The sequence below is a fragment of the Dermacentor variabilis genome, chromosome 1, assembly GCF_050947875.1.
Source record: "Dermacentor variabilis isolate Ectoservices chromosome 1, ASM5094787v1, whole genome shotgun sequence".
NCBI lineage: Eukaryota > Metazoa > Arthropoda > Arachnida > Ixodida > Ixodidae > Dermacentor > Dermacentor variabilis.
In genome coordinates, this window is record NC_134568.1 from 252,342,201 (window position 1) to 252,358,865 (window position 16,665).

The 16,665-nt window shown below is 46.6% G+C and overlaps 1 protein-coding gene and 1 long non-coding RNA gene across 2 annotated transcripts in view; both read left to right on the forward strand.

Annotated features, from left to right (window-relative positions):
- Nucleotides 1–16,665, forward strand: part of LOC142560877 (uncharacterized) — a 118,771-nt gene that overhangs the window by 43,169 nt on the left and 58,937 nt on the right. The window lies entirely within an intron of this gene.
- On the forward strand, nucleotides 11,052–14,759 carry LOC142560870 (uncharacterized). The gene is made up of 3 exons (XR_012823461.1): nucleotides 11,052–11,175; nucleotides 12,462–12,574; nucleotides 14,518–14,759. It is a non-coding gene; the product is annotated as an uncharacterized LOC142560870 (long non-coding RNA).

Genomic DNA, 16,665 nt, shown 5'->3' on the forward strand with positions numbered 1-16,665 from the left:
TCCAGAAGACGAGCGGACTTGCTGTCTAGAGTCGTCTCACAAATTAGGCATGTTTGTGCGCACTCGCATCACCCACAACACAACACCAATAGCTGAACAAGAACTCTCGTCGGAGCACAGGAACTTACGCCGCATACCTAACGAGTCTGCAGGGGGACAGAAACAATGCAGAAGAAGAGCGCACTTAATTGCTCCCTTGAGTCGGCTCACAAATTAGGCATGTTTATGCGCACTTGCACCACCCACAACACAACACCAATAGTTGAACAAGAACTCTCGTCGGAGTACAGGAACTTACGCCGCATACCTTACCAGTCTGCAGGGGGACAGAAACAATCCAGAAGACGAGCGGACTTGCTGTCTTGAGTCGTCTCACAAGTTAGGCATGTTTATGCGCACTCGCACCACCCACAACACAACACCAGTAGCTGAACAAGAACTCTCGTCGGAGCACAGGAACTTACGCTGCAGCACTGGCCAAACGCCGCATACCTTACGAGTCTGCAGGGGGACAGAAACAATCCAGAAGACGAGCGGACTTGCTGTCTTGAGTCGTCTCACAAATTAGGCATGTTTATGCGCACTCGCACCACCCACAACACAACACCAATAGCTGAACAAGAACTCTCGTCGGAGCACAGGAACTTACGCCGCATACCTAACGAGTCTGCAGGGGGACAGAAACAATGCAGAAGAAGAGCGCACTTGCTGTCTTGAGTCGTCTCACAAGTTAGGCATGTTTATGCGCACTCGCACCACCCACAACACAACACCAGTAGCTGAACAAGAACTCTCGTCGGAGCACAGGAACTTACGCTGCAGCACTGGCCAAACGCCGCATACCTTACGAGTCTGCAGGGGGACAGAAACAATCCAGAAGACGAGCGGACTTGCTGTCTTGAGTCGTCTCACAAATTAGGCATGTTTATGCGCACTCGCACCACCCACAACACAACACCAATAGCTGAACAAGAACTCTCGTCGGAGCACAGGAACTTACGCCGCATACCTAACGAGTCTGCAGGGGGACAGAAACAATGCAGAAGAAGAGCGCACTTAATTGCTCCCTTGAGTCGGCTCACAAATTAGGCATGTTTATGCGCACTTGCACCACCCACAACACAACACCAATAGTTGAACAAGAACTCTCGTCGGAGTACAGGAACTTACGCCGCATACCTTACCAGTCTGCAGGGGGACAGAAACAATCCAGAAGACGAGCGGACTTGCTGTCTTGAGTCGTCTCACAAGTTAGGCATGTTTATGCGCACTCGCACCACCCACAACACAACACCAGTAGCTGAACAAGAACTCTCGTCGGAGCACAGGAACTTACGCTGCAGCACTGGCCAAACGCCGCATACCTTACGAGTCTGCAGGGGGACAGAAACAATCCAGAAGACGAGCGGACTTGCTGTCTTGAGTCGTCTCACAAATTAGGCATGTTTATGGGCACTCGCACCATCCATAACACAACACCAGTAGCTGAACAAGAACTCTCGTCGGAGTACAGGAACTTACGCCGCAGTACTGGCCAAACGCCGCATACCTTACACTCTGCTGGGGGACAGAAACAATCCAGAAGACGAGCTGACTTGCTGTCTTGAGTCGTCTCACAAATTAGGCATGTTTATGCGCACTCGCACCACCCACAACACCAATAGTTGAAGAACAAAGCTTCGGAGAACAGATGTACACTGCACATTTAGCAGCACTGAAACTTCAGCACACCACGAATGTCACTGGCATGCCCCAAACATCGCTCCACGCTGTTCATACTGGTGGGCATTTATGTAATTGTAATACTGGATGCGTACAGGGACATCCCACGCGGCGTTGCCTATGTGACTTTCGCTTGCTGCAGTCATCGTGCTTGCTCACACTCGTCATAGTGCCCTTGAAGTTCTCCGCACCTGTCGAGCATATATACACTATGTAGTGTATTACGTCCTGCTCCTCCCTCGCCTCTACACCGAACTCATTTGCGTCCATCTATGTGCCAGTCGCTTGCTTCTTCAATTGCCGCTTTTGTGCCTCACAAATATACGAGGGCACTCGTACGGGCAGGCTGCGCGGTACCCGTGGGTCAACCAGTTCTGGCACAAGGCAAAACCGGTAAAACCTACTCAAGAGCGGCAACATGTGGTCACTCCAGAAGTTGTCATCTCTTGCTATCTCCTGCACAAACAGACTTTTCTCCGTTCTCACAACGAAGAAGCAAGCTTGTCTCTCAGTTATATTGAGCTGCCCTTGGATTTGATACCAATAATCGCTTCTGGGTTTTAGTGCAATGTTGCCACTTCTGTCGATGGTCATGTAATGTAGCTTTTTTTGCTCCATTGCTTCGGCGATGGTCATGGTGCTAGCTGACTTCGGGCACTTCACTTCGACAACTTTGTCCTTTCCTACTAGGCCATCAGGGCTTGCAGCCAAGTAGCAGTGCGCAGGGTGGACAAACAAACCGCACTTTTGCACCTGGACCCCCAGATGCTCCTCCAGCTCCTGAATGGCTAGTGCTTCGTGTTGTCGGCCGAAGCGCATTGCGTCAGTATCCACAGAACTATACAAGAGCGCGCGCACGGTCTTCTCGCAGCTGGTATGCTCTCTCATTTTGCATACCCTGCCGAAAGAAGAAGCGGTCAGGCGCTTCCTTCGCTCCTGGAACCACACTGGGCTCTCGGCCTGTCCTCTCGTGTCTCGTTCGAGTTGTTCTCGTTGCGCTTGCGACAGCTCGAGAGTCTCCAGAAAGGTCTCGCATGCCGCTGCGAAGCGTTCTTCTGCCATGTCGGGTCTCTGTGCGTTCGGGCCGTAATCATGATCCGCGTTCGCATTTTTATGCGACAGCGGGTCCTCTCCGTGGGTACTCCGTGCCCTTGATCTTGCGGCGATTTTGTGACCAAGAGTTCTGGTCAGTCGCGCTTCCTTGCTCTTTACGTGGGCTTTTGTCCATCGCCCTGGGCTGCTTCTGTACATGCTCTTATGTAGCACACGGTGATAGCCTCCTCGAGCATTGAACGATACTGCCGCACCGAGGCATCTTGTGTTGTACGAACGCCTCTGGCAGAAGTTTACGCGTTTGCCTCCGACAAACTTTGCAACCACCGAGTTGAAGTGTTCCGCGGCATTGTTGTCCACGTCGTGTATCAGGCTGAACGAGTTGTCAGCCACTCGATTCATTGCTACGAGTATTTCTTCATACACGCCCGTGGACCGCAACTCGGGAACTCGGTTAAATTCGTCATTTTTTGGGCCGGAACAGAAGTAAGTCGCACAGTTCTGGTGCTCGCCGAACACGTGGCTTGGTCCGTTTCTTATGTCGGCCTCGAGTTGTCTAATTTTCTGATGCAGAGGGCCGTCCTGCGAACTGCGGTATCTTATTGCAGAGGCGACGCCACTGCGCAGCCGCACTGCTGCCTGAAGCAGGAGCACCTTTTGGGAGGATGGCAGCCTTTGCGGTCTTTTTCTCTGGGCAATGTCTCTGATGCAGCCTGAGTAGTTCCGCAGGACATGATTGCGGCATTCCACCTTCTGCACAATGTGGTGGCCATACGGTGCTGCTTCTAGTACGCACTTGTAAGTGCTAGAGTCACCGTCGGCTATCAGCCTAGTGTATTTTAGGCCGTGGATGTCCAGGCTGCGACGAAAGCCTTCGACAATTATGTCGCGCTCCATGCTCGTCGAGCTACCACGCCAATTTCGGTAGCAAGTGTGCTCCCTCGGTCCTCCAATGACCTTTGCCCTTGCGCAAAACGTGCAAAATTTATTTCGCACGCCTACGAAAAGGACCTTCTTCGTCCGGAATCCGATGATGGCAGCCTGGGCAAAAAAGGAAGGGTAGTGACTATCAACCATTTTATATTGTGTGAAAAACGAGCGATCCTTTCAATTTGCGCATCTGCGACCGGAAGTGCAGGAAATGAAAAAAAAATGTGCCTTATTATGGGTAACCGCTTGCATGAACGAGTTCTTCGGAGTACCCTCAACGGATAGGGGCGCCACCGAATATGACCATGCCAGTTTCTGGCGGCTGCAGTTACTATCGACTTACAACCCGAAAATAAAAGCAACATTTCTTCAAGATGACGTTGTGCAATAGGTGGAAACTGTGCAAGGAGAAATAAGAACAGCCTCATTCCGTTTCAATCCTCCATGGGGAGACGTGAAATTATGCACGAATTCAGGGCAGGTTACACTGATGCAACAAATGCGCATTTCCTAGATGTAATGCATTTACATCATCACTGTTTTTGTTAGACGAAAGGAAAATCTGATGCACCACGAAAAGAAGCAGCACAATAAATGGTATTTGAAATCTGTCTAGAGAAATGTCCTTTTAATAGCGATAAAGCTTTGTCATTTGAGCTACCTCGTTATGGAAATGTGCACGTTCCCTTCGTTTTTCAACATATATGCAGTTGTAGATCTTGCAAGTGAAAAGTAAACAACTTTGCGAAAATTTACGCTGTATGCGTACGCTCACCGATGCACGTTCTGCGTGGCTTGTGCTTTCACGAAAAAGCAGGTTGTGAATGACGCGCTCTGCAAGTACACGTGCTGACTAATGGTGATGACGAGCACATCCAGGTCGTTCTGCCGATGACAAGCAGCTAGTGTGCTAAGGAAAACTTAAACTATATCAACTATTCATTGATGGAGGGCATAGTGTGATCTGGAGTGAGGCGTAGTGGAAAGAACAACTCTGAGAAAATCTTGTACAGTGTGCTAAACGCAACGTTGCAATTGTCTTTCATTAACCCGACGTTACGTCGACATTTATATATTATTTTTCACTTGTTTCGCTTGTAACTTATTTCGATGTTGGTACTACGCACCCTCACCGTCACATTAACCAGCGCATAGTCAGTGCGACAATGTAAGAAACGCTTATACCAAACGCTCTTCACATTCCTGTTACAAAGGGTACACGTATTCAGTTTCACTAACAAGTACCTTTCTTTAATAAGAACAATTACATTACTATTCACACACAATTTTTCTTGTATTAAAATGGTGCAACAGTTCATTATAAGGAATTAGCTATTTCATTCACTGATCAAGTGTGTCATATGTTTGTCCACGTCATAGCACCGTATACAGTCTCAACCATTCAGTAACGGTCGCGCACAGGCACGTGTACGCCCAAAGGATGGCCCGAGCCCCTCCCCCCCCCCCCAACCCCACATTAAGCGGCATCCCCCCCCCTTCCTGCCCACGCCACCACTTCTCAGACACATTCCTAGAGCGCCGACAAATCAATCTATTCGGCGGTCAAGATGTCGCTGCCTTTTACAAGGAAAGCTGTGTACGACTAACCTTCCGCAGTTTTTCCAGCGTCCGCCATCAGAAGAAATCATCATGTGGGCTGATCCTGGTGATAGTGCAGAAAGAGTACAAGCTCAATCGCACATACCCCTGTGGGCCGGGAACACGCGCCCTTCGAGATCATCCGGATGGGCCCACGTATGGAAAGTGCTTAACGCCTGCTTCACCTCCACCGCGGGTCGGCCCGGCATTGCACTATCTAGGGAATCGGCCCACGTATGGGGACTGCCTACGTCACCTCCGCCGCAGGTCGGCCCAGCCATTAGCTGTTCAGGAGGTAATGGCCCGGCTTTGTACTACCTTGGGGCCGACCCACGGCAAAGGTGTAGTACTTCGCTTTTCGTTTGAGAGCTTTCGCTGTCGTCAGCTTCCGCTGCCATTCCATATTCACATAGTGGAATGGTCGTCAATTTTTCCTTTCCTTTTGGTAGGCAGTATGCTATTGGCAACTCCTGGGCCAGTTTTCTCCTCAGTTCGGTGCCCGCGCGATTAACTCGAGATGCGTTCAGTTGCCATCACCTATTCAACGATCACGCGTATCGCTGTTGCTTCGTCAGTTCAACCTTCTTTGTTTAGACTGATCCAGGGACCAACAAAGCGATTTGGTTCGTTCTCAGCCGGTCTGTGTGCTCGTGCAACGAGTTATGGCCGGAAAAAACGCCGGTTGCCTTGAACTTTTTCTTTTCCTACAACATTTCCTCGAGTGACTGCTCGCCGCGACGCTGGCAGATCCTCAGAACCACGTAACCGCGCTATGGGTTAGTTAAGTTGGAGAATAACATAACGCGAACCAGCGTCCAATATCACAGCCTGCAATGACCGTTAAACTCATAAGCAATATGACTGTCACCCGTTACCTCGTCTGGCGTTTCCGTAATTGTGCAGCACTGTTCCTACGAAATCGCCAACTGGAAACAAGCGAGAGAGCCAAGGCAACAACCAAGCAGGAAAAAAAAAGCGAAAATGAACAAATTTACCTGTTATGTGTGAAAATATTTATGGATATGAACATCTTTTTATTGGAAAAGGAAGCTGAGAAAACGTCGCCGAAACTGGAGAATAATGCCGTCTGTTTTAAATGATGCTTCTATAGTTATTAGTCGAGCCATCTGATGTAGCCACTTCACTGCTTTGCTAGATTGGGTGCTTTATACCCTCCGGTGGCGGCCGCAGTACGTTTAGAACCTCAGCGTCCTGCGCTCTACGCGGTTTTACGGGACTCGTGACCGCGCATCGTTACCCAACTTCCCAAGTAACAACACCAGTCGGCTTTGGCACTCTAATTGGTAAAGCAGTAAATGAGGCATCCAAAAGAACTGTGGTTGATCCGGAAATATATACATTTCTCTACAATTCTTCCAGAGTTTATTAGAAAAACGCTACTAGAAATCTTTCCTTTACGCTTTCTCTTGTTCACTTGCTGTTGTCAGTGTTCTTCCGTTACTTCTTTCATGCTCGAGTGCATTTGACGTGGTTCCTTGTTTGCCAAGTAAAGGAGAAGTGTAGCTCATAGGCGTTCCTGTCAGATACACCTTAGTTCAATTGTGCTTTGCGGGTTTGCGCGTCTTTATGGCGAATGGTGGGCCTTATTAAGATTTATACTACTAAAGGTACCTCCCCCCCCCCCCCTCATTTACACAGAAAGGTTACACTGGGTTGCCCCCCATCCCCCGAAAAAAAATCCTGGGTACGTGTCTGGTCGTGCATATTCCAGGTTTCACTAAATTATTCCCCTCATCCTGTACATCTGTCTAGAGTGAACTCTTTCCGTACTGTAACAGTGACACCATAGTAGAACAATTCGATGAGTTGTAGCCGCGTTTAGAAGGGAGACATGTCAATTGACAAATGGTACCCGCCGTGGTGGCTTAGAGGCGGCCGTATTTCGCCGAGAGTGAAATGTACGAAAGGCCCGTGCATTGTGCGTTGGCTGTACATTAAAGAGCAGGAGTCGGTCGAAACTATGCTTCATAGTTTGTGCGTCATAGTGAGATCGAGGTCTTGTCACGCGAAAACCCCGACGTTTAGGCAATTTTAACCGCATAAAAAGTGAACAGATTAGCTGTGGCTCCTGAGTTTAGGGACACACATGATAAACGGTCCCGGTGCAAATAGGAATGTGCACACTGACAAAGTGCAGTGCATTGAGAGGATAAAATTTCCTGCTCATAGGAATCCCCTTGGCAACGCCGTTGGTGTAAAAGGCACGTGAAAATCGTAACTGACCTAAAAAGAGTGCTTTTGCGATGTCATTGCTGTCTTATTTTACGACCTAAGTCAAACATTGTGGGGAGCAAAATAAACACCAAGTGGGAGAAGTTAGCTGTCCTACATAATGGGAAACAACGGGAATAATGTACGAAGACTGATGTTACAGGGCGTGTATATACATTTTTCATACATGGACGTCACATCACTGGCAAAAGCGACATATTCATGTACAAGCTACTCTTACGACGCTATTACGCCTGCGTGTACCGGATAACCGCATTTTCTTCCGCAGTACAAGGTACTTCTGTGCACGTCTTCCTTGTTGGCGGAACAGACAAATTTTATCCCTTTAATGAATTCCATACCTTCTTATGTCGAACGTTGCACGTGCACAGGGAATACTATAACTAAAAGGTAAAGCCTTGCGTGTAATAGAAGGACAGATCTCCCATAAAACGTCCTAATGTCTGTGCACTCAGATCCGCGGTGAAATGAATTGGTGCATGTGCTTCCAGTACTGCACTTCTCATCTTTTTCAATTCTTTGCCTAACAAATTGATGCAGGGGATTCTCATGCTTTTTTCTCTTTCATACAACAAGATTTGTCGAACAGCACGACTACGCAACATTGCTTTAATGCAGCGCAATGACGGAGTTTTTTTTGTTTGTAGTCACTATTGGGGAAGATGGAATTACTCCTAATTCGCATACGTCACCAAGTATATTGACGTTCAAGTGCTGTTCACTCGTGCGACGCGCTTTACTGTCGTCGTTCCAAGGCCGGCACGAGTGGCGTGACCTAAATTTCCCTCTTCTCGTCACAGAGAGGAACTTTCGCGACCACCACAGTTCCTTGCGCTTGCAATCGAACAAATTTTTGAATGCGTCGCCGAAAAGGTCGCATCAATTGCACGTTAAATATTGTGCATTGCGATTATATTGCAGTCAGTAACACTTAATCGAAAATATGTTAACATTGTCTGAGTTATGCGCATTACAATAACTTTGATTCTACAAAAGACTTGGAATACGAAACAAGTGCGCAATTAGACGCTGCACCGCTGAAGCCTTCAAGGAGAGTGCGAACAGCAAAAAGAAAAAAAAAAAAAAGACGGTTTACACGCTCCTTTGGAACCGTCGTTTAATAGCCCGCCGACCTTCTGTGCGCCTGCTTCATTTTCTACTATTCTCCCACTCGATGTTCTTATATTTCACTTAACGCAGAACCTTCTAGCTCATCTTTCACCGCAAACTTGTTCAGAATATCTTACTTTCTTTCTTAGCAAATAAATTACAGTTACTCGTTGTGATGGTTCAAGCTGGGTTCAGGGCACCGACTAAATTTGCACAACATATGGAAAGTTCGCTCGTACAGAGGTTACATTAATTATTTCTTGTATGCTTTGCGCACCTGCACACCTACATTCATGTTCTTACGAAGCCCAAATGTTCAACATGACTGCAAGTTCGTGTGGCATTATTACTATTACTATTATTACTATTATTAGCCATGGAAACATACAAACACACAAAGGAAACAAGAGTGGCGCAAGTTGACAGCTGACACCGAGAGGGCCACAACGCCTGCCTACTCTTTTGGGACGAAGCGTCACTATATGTTTTCCGATCGCAAGTACTTAATACAGTTCAAGCCGGTGTAAACGGGAAATAAATAAAATAAAAATAAATTTACGGCAATGGCTACCAATGCTGCTGAATGCATACTTTCACTGAAACGTACAACCCACATTCATACTGCAGTATTACCGAACACGTTCGCTAGAACAATGTCATACAAGAAGTCTCCGCATGACGACTTGTTCGGGAGCAGTCGGGGCCCCAACCGCTCTCCTGCCCCTGATACACGCTTATACCACTTCGGGCACCACTACAAAACATATAAGCACCGCTGCATACCCTCTGCGATCACTTGTTGTGCAAATCTTAAAGAAATTACGCTACTGTGCTCTGGGCTCTGACATACATACAATTTGCGTTTAAAATGCGTAGCTATGAACACAGGGGCCTGTATTCGGCATTATATATTGAGGTATCCGATGAGTGCAATGCAAACTCACTACTCCGGATGAGGCATCGTAGTGGTTCTTGTATGACCTCTTGGACCAGGCGCCGTCAGCAACAACTGTGATCGTCGGTACCCCGTCCTCGTCCACGTCGCCACACTCGCGGGCTAGGCGTGCTTCCTCGACGCCAGCCGCTTTCATCATGTCCCATGCAGCTATCTCGATGGTGTCGGCGACTTTGTCCTGGCACTTGGAGAAAGTTGCTGATGACATCGTTGGAACATTTAGCGTGCCCAGAAGTTCGGAGAGGTTCGTGTAACCGGCGCCAATGGCCACAGCTCCCGACGTCGCTGCCGTGTTTGCGTCCATCTTAGCCGGATTTTCCTTTGGGGGCGGCTCTGTGGTGATGACGTCTTCCCTGTTGCACATTCTGCATTTGAAGGTGAACGCGCTGATCAGCCCTTGCCGGCGCTCCTTCATAAACTGCATGTCCGCAAAGGAGCAATCGAAAGGCTCGTGCCTCGACAGTGCCTGGCAAGAGGCAATGAAATGGTTGATGTCGACCAGCCGCCTCCCTTCCAGTATTTCGCCGACCTTGTCTTGTGTGTCTTCATTCGCCAACGATGCGGAGACTTGCAAAGGTGCTGACTGTGCTAGTTGCTGAGAAGTGTCATCATCCTCACGAAATAGCACTTCTGAAGCAACGCTTTCCGTTGGTGAACTTGCCATTTGCCCAGCACCAGACGTCGAGGACGTAGCGAAGGAGCGAAACTTGCGCATATTTAGAAGTATGCGCTTTCTCTTCTTACCGAACTTCTGGCTACGCTTCCGTGCCATGGCTTACTGTAGCGTGCGAGAAACTGCCGAACTCAACTTCACACAACGAAGTGACCACTTTCTCACGTACAGCAGCACTAACAACAACTGACCGCTCTTTTTCGCGTCAAGAAAGCCCGCGCTAAAGCCGTCTGCTCCGGGGATTGTTGAGAGTATGCTAGGCGCAGCTTCGTATTTCTTGTGCGTTGAAATTACATTCTTAAGTTATGCGCACGCACAAAATTAACACCAAATGAGCGTTAGCTAACTAAAGCATTTAGATAAATCCACACTGCGTCTCGGGGCCGTTACTTTGGCCCATGCTATGCACAAGGACATGTCAAACAAGCACACCCTTTGGTGTCGTCTGCTATTGCTCCGTGCCAATGTACGTAATCGACGCGCTTACTTTGGTGCCCTTTTGTTTTCTACGCTTGCACCTCAGCACATATAATTTACTATTTATGTTATCATTAAAGCGACTGAAAATCCTTTTTAAACAATCATTTCCATTGAATATATCATACGGCAAATCGGCTGAAAGTAACAACACTAAACAACGTCTTGTGTAGCAATGGCGCCGTAGTGGTGTACATCGAGTGCATGGTACACCATGCGCAACTGCAGTACCTTAAGTCGTTTATTACATTTCACGCGTTCCTGCCGTACCATGCTGGTACGGAGTAATGCGTGCGCCATTTGTCGTCATTCCGTCAGTTTCTCCTTATCTTCGTTCGAGTGAATACACCTGGTGTGACGCAAAGAACGCGCGAGGCATGAAGCGGACTGCACGTTTTCTCACGTAAGTTGCTGTTTTCATGTCGTTATGGCTATGGCTGTTATTACAGTTTATATTTTCTTGCTGCGTACCACAACCTCATGAGTTACCGCGTGCTGGGGTTTCTACCCCCAGAGCAGCGGTACGGCTACATCTCAGGTACTAACTTCATGAACCGACGGGGGAGAGAAACATGTTCCCCGTTATCGCTCAGTAAACAATAAAAATTCATGAGCCGAACATGCCACAGGAACAAGCGGTGGGATGATGATAGAAACATCTTTATTGACAGCAAAGCAGAAGTCGTGAAGGCGCTGCTAGTCACGGAGTCTGCGGCGACGGCCCACGGCCCGTGCCTCTAGGATCAGTGCCCGTCGGTACTTGCACGCGCCGTCGGGAAGGCCGCCCTCCCACTGCTCTCGGGTGCAGGACGTGAAAAGCAGCCGACCGCCATAATTGATCGTACGATTTCCTGCACGTTTGCCACAACCAAAAAAATGTTACTTATTTGGGGCGCTAATGATATACAACATCGCATGAAACGTGCCATTTGAGCCAATAACACGTTCGAGCGATATAGATGTCATGTTGCCAACAGCATGTACAAATAAATATTGCATGCAATTTCCAGTACTAGTTTTTAAATGTAGCCCGATTCGTAGGGTTGCGGGCGACGGCTTGAAGCACTTTTTAGACCTGAAAGTGCGCGGACTCGAGGAGGGTGAGCGATATATTGGGGTCGTACGGTGACTAGAAGTATGACTGTACCCATGCTTTCAGCTTTTCTTCAACGAAAGTAGCGAACAACTCTTGCGCGTACGACAGCATACTCTCAGCGACACTTCGGCACGTTTTCTATGGGCCTTTTATACGTGCTCATATGCAAGTACACTTGTGCATCCAGTGAAGAAATGAATAAATTTTTTTTTCTCAAATATTTCTTCTAACTTCAGCAGCGCTACAGTAAAACAGTGTCGCAGTCAACGTGACTACTCTATCAGGTGCATTTTAAAACAATTCTTGTCAACCATACTTCCGCAAGCGAGCTTAAATGTAAGATTACTTTGTAATACATCTACTTCTCATTGCTTCAGCCAACTTAAATTGTTTTTCGAGCTAGCTTGGTATTTTTCTTTTATGTCATTTTATTGTTTTGCTTGCTTGTGTCTGCGTACATCCTTTGTAACTTCACAACAGAAATGTGTTGGAGCCCACCAGTTTGCTTTGGTCAGTCTCATTGCTTTATTCATGTTAAGTATACACAATTGCCGTTCTTTATGCCGTCTGCTCACAACACTTCTTCTTTACAGATAACACAGCAGCCCAAAAATTACCTTATCGGTTGCTTTGGAGGTGTCACCGTGCTTGCCGTTCATATCGAAAGGTGGCCTTGGAGTGTGACACACGACACACAGGTGATTGGGTATGTTTGCTATACTCCTGCTAGGTGTCACCCATACATTAACATGTCATGTGTTCAACAATGAAAATTCATTGCAAGCTGAAGGCCACAAGCCCTTAATAAGGGTATCATGGGACAATGTTACCATGAAATAAAAGGATGGTTATAGGCACCCTCCCTCTACTGCTGTGCGAATGAATCATACCTGTACCTCTTCCTTTTTCCTTTCATGCTGCCATCCCCCTCTTCCCTGCAGGGCAGTAAAGCAAACCTCCACCCAGTCATCCTCCCTGCTTTTCTTTTTTTCTCTCTTTTTCTAATGTTATTGTTTCTCTGGAAGAGGCTTGCATCATTCTTAATAACACCCTGCTTGTGCTTCCTGGTGTACCTTGGTCATATAACACGTGTTGACCTAGCAGTGTGAGGTGTAGTCCTGATTAAAACATTTCAGATACATACACATAGTTCAACTCACACAACGCTGTTTATTGAATAATACCGTTGCAACGTGCATGGTGTCATGCATTACATGTGCCTTGATCATATCACATTAATCTGGTTATTAACCATTGCTATGACAACATAAACATGTTGTTCGGCAACCATCTCTTTGCACGTGACACATGGACAATAACATTTGCTGTAACAGTGTAAACGAGGCATCCAGAGAAATTAAATGCATGCATTAATCACGCCATACTGCTGTGTTACACAGCGTTAGGTTGTATACATCATCACTTGACGTACACCATCACAAACAATTGCTATGTTAGATTGTGTTACATTGTACAAACTGCAGTGTTGCGACATCCTTTATTTCTGGATGTTCTCGAAATGGAACGTGTTGTTTAACTCTTTCAAATAACTGCAATTTGCATGGATTTAAACACAATTTGAACCTGTACTTGCAAACTAACACAGCATGTTGATGTCCATGCGCATCTTTATGTGTGTTTCTGCACATCGTTACTTGGAACACAGTATGGGAACATTTACTTTATTCTCTGCATCACTTTGTCCTATGGCTGCACCATACCACATCCATCTTCACATTTACAGCCTCACTGCCACAAGCCATAGCAGCTGATGGTGACAAGGCATCCGTTACAGTTCGTAAGATCAACAGACATTTAGAAGAGGCTGTAGCATCACTTTGTGCTCACACTGCCACAAGCACAACCGTGCTGTGTAAGTGTGTGGAGATAGAAACCCGTTGCAGTTGTGCTTGTGCTCTTCGTCTGTCTAATTTTCTATCTCCTCACTTACATGCCCTGTTGGCTACTGTGGGTTATCAAACAGGATTTTACTTACTGTTTAACTTCACCTGTAATTCCCTTTCTTCTGTCTCTTTTTAACTGCACTTGGCTGGTCGTGAAATGTACATTTATTGTTCAGTAGGACTCTGGTGAGAGTTAGTTCATGATTTTGTTTCTTCCTGTTCCTTGTCTTTCTTCTCTTTTTCTTTGCACTGCTCAAAGTTTGCTTCAAAAGCATTCATTGTCTTTTTCCTGGGTACAATTTGCTACAGATTGTCTTTTGTTACATTAATGTTTGCCCCTAAGAAAACATATGCTCCCACATGCCACTCTAAACATCTCGTGGTCCTGTACATTCATTTCACCTTTTGGACATTGCACCACACACAAGATGCAGGGACACAGGCACACAACTGTCACACTGTGTGTTTTGTGTGCCCTAAAATGTTACACTGGCATACCGACATGCCCAAACTTGCATTCTTTCTTTTCGCTGAATCTGTACAGAAATGCAGAAATTGATGATGGCAAGCTTGGAGAAACATAGGTTAGATATTGTGCGCGACAGTCCAGTGCCATACACGCTCCTTTTGGATGCCTGCTACATGTGCTGTGTACAGAAATAAAAATATCCTGACTCTTGTACATGCACACTACTGACCGCTGTATATGCAATACCTGTATTGTTTACATCATTTCCTTTTCCAGGTTATTTCCACGTGCCAAATGATATCTTCTACTATGACTATTCAAGCCATTTGCAGCATGAATAACGCCTACTTGATTACCTTGCAATGACACACACCACCATGACCGTTGGGAAGACTGTCCATTGCCTGTCGCTGGTGCACGAGGCTACATCTTCACCTGTTGGTACTCGCTAATTGTGTTGCAGCTTGTCTTTTGGCTCATCACCACTACGAATAAAAGCTCTGTTTTAAAATCAATAACGCTGCAACTTCTGAATAGCTCGACCTAATTCTCACAGCATACTGACCCCACACGACATCTAAACATTGCGAATGCTAATCCTGTATGGTTTGTTTTTGTCGAATTATTGACATCCTACATAAAATAGCATACTTCGAGTATACACACGCCTATGCATTTCATATCTCAAATCGGTGACATCCGTAGTATGTCTCTTACTATGATATTACTTTTTACCCTTACTTCAGGTACACATTTTTTCCCATGCCATGTATGCTCACACGGCTGTGTTCAAAGTCAGGTTTCTTCATGCGCTTGCTCGTAGCACAATAGTTTTATGGCACCCACGTTTGTTTGCTGCGACATGCCATAGCCTCATTGGGGTGTCCCTCTCCATGGTAACCTTTACAAGCACATCAGGCACTCGGCACATTTCAAATGGGGTGAGCAAGACAAGAAATGGTGCATTTTTCAATCCGCACTGGCTACAAATTTTCTGCAGTCATGCATAGTGCATTGCAGGGCTTCGTAACCCTACTACTGCGAGACTCTACAAAGCAGGTGTGATACTAACACATAGTGCGGTTTCTACCTCGCTGCATCTTCCAGCTGTCTGATTATCCTGCATTTGTGCACTGTTGCTCTTCGACTCCTCCCTTCAAAATGTATCTCTTGCCAAGGCACCTCTGCTTTGTAGTTGCTACATATTCAATGAAAGCCTATATTCATTTGGAAAGGATTGCCTCTCGAGAAGGACACACGAAACACTTGGCAGGACATTAGCAGCAAAAAAAGTGACACTTAACCGCCATGCTAAACTAGCACACGAGTGTTAGCTGGCACCTTATTGAAATTACTAGATTCCCTTTTGCACAGTTACCCCGATATGCAAGGAAAGCTCCCTATATCCTGAGACCTACACATGCAGCAATTTGTTTGACCTTGCAGTTTTAAAGAATGTATGAGGCGTGCTTGGACACGCTGCCTTCAGAGAAATTCGTTTAGCACTTTGGCCTCTGCTCTCGGCAGCGTGATCAAATACTCAACATGCAGCCAAAACAAGCAAACAAAAATGATATGAAAAAAAAAATTGAAACAAACTTGCAAATGATCACACACCACTCGACGCCTTCTTCAGCTAGCCGAGCAGGTAAGGCTGTAAAATTAGTCACGTACGCGCTAGCGCAGGTACATAAAACCTCGATGTGTAATAATCTATACGCAAGCAAATGCCATTAGTAATACGGAAAGCTTCTTTATTACGTCTACGCAGGTTAAATGCACTATTGCGCTCAATACGAGTTGCGATACGGCATACACTAGTAAATTATTCTAACAAAAAAAAGTGCAACTTCCCTTGTAAACACGGTGCGTACAGTGCCGTTGTCATATAACACTATTATCATCGCTCTTCAGTTTTTATTTGTGTGTGTGTTCGTGTGCGCGCGCGCGTTGGCGCAGCCACGCGCCGTGCCTGCGCCCTCATAGAAAAAGAAAAGAAACAAAAAACAGACACTCGCGTTGCGACTCGCAGTGAGCGCGACAATATGTGGCAAAATGTGTACGCAGCTGCACCCATTGCATATTTAGGCAAAGTCACTTGAGGAATAAAAGTACTCCGAACGCGCGCAGGCAGCTTCTTATTGCAAATCACCCTTACATATTCCGTGCGGCAGCGTTCACACTAGTGTACCTGTAAGTTTCTAAAGCTTGCAGAAATCGAAACAAATCAAGCTATAACAGTTGCAAAAACACACTGCGCAGAACAAGCGCAGATCACTATGTTGAACAACGCGGGTTTCTCACGGGCAGTTCTTTAGTTATGCTTACATACAACTGTGCGGTGGTGAGTGCTAAGTATTTCGTGCAAGAGCACCTTACCTGAGTGTGCCAATATTATTTCCCTATCGACAGAATAACTGCACA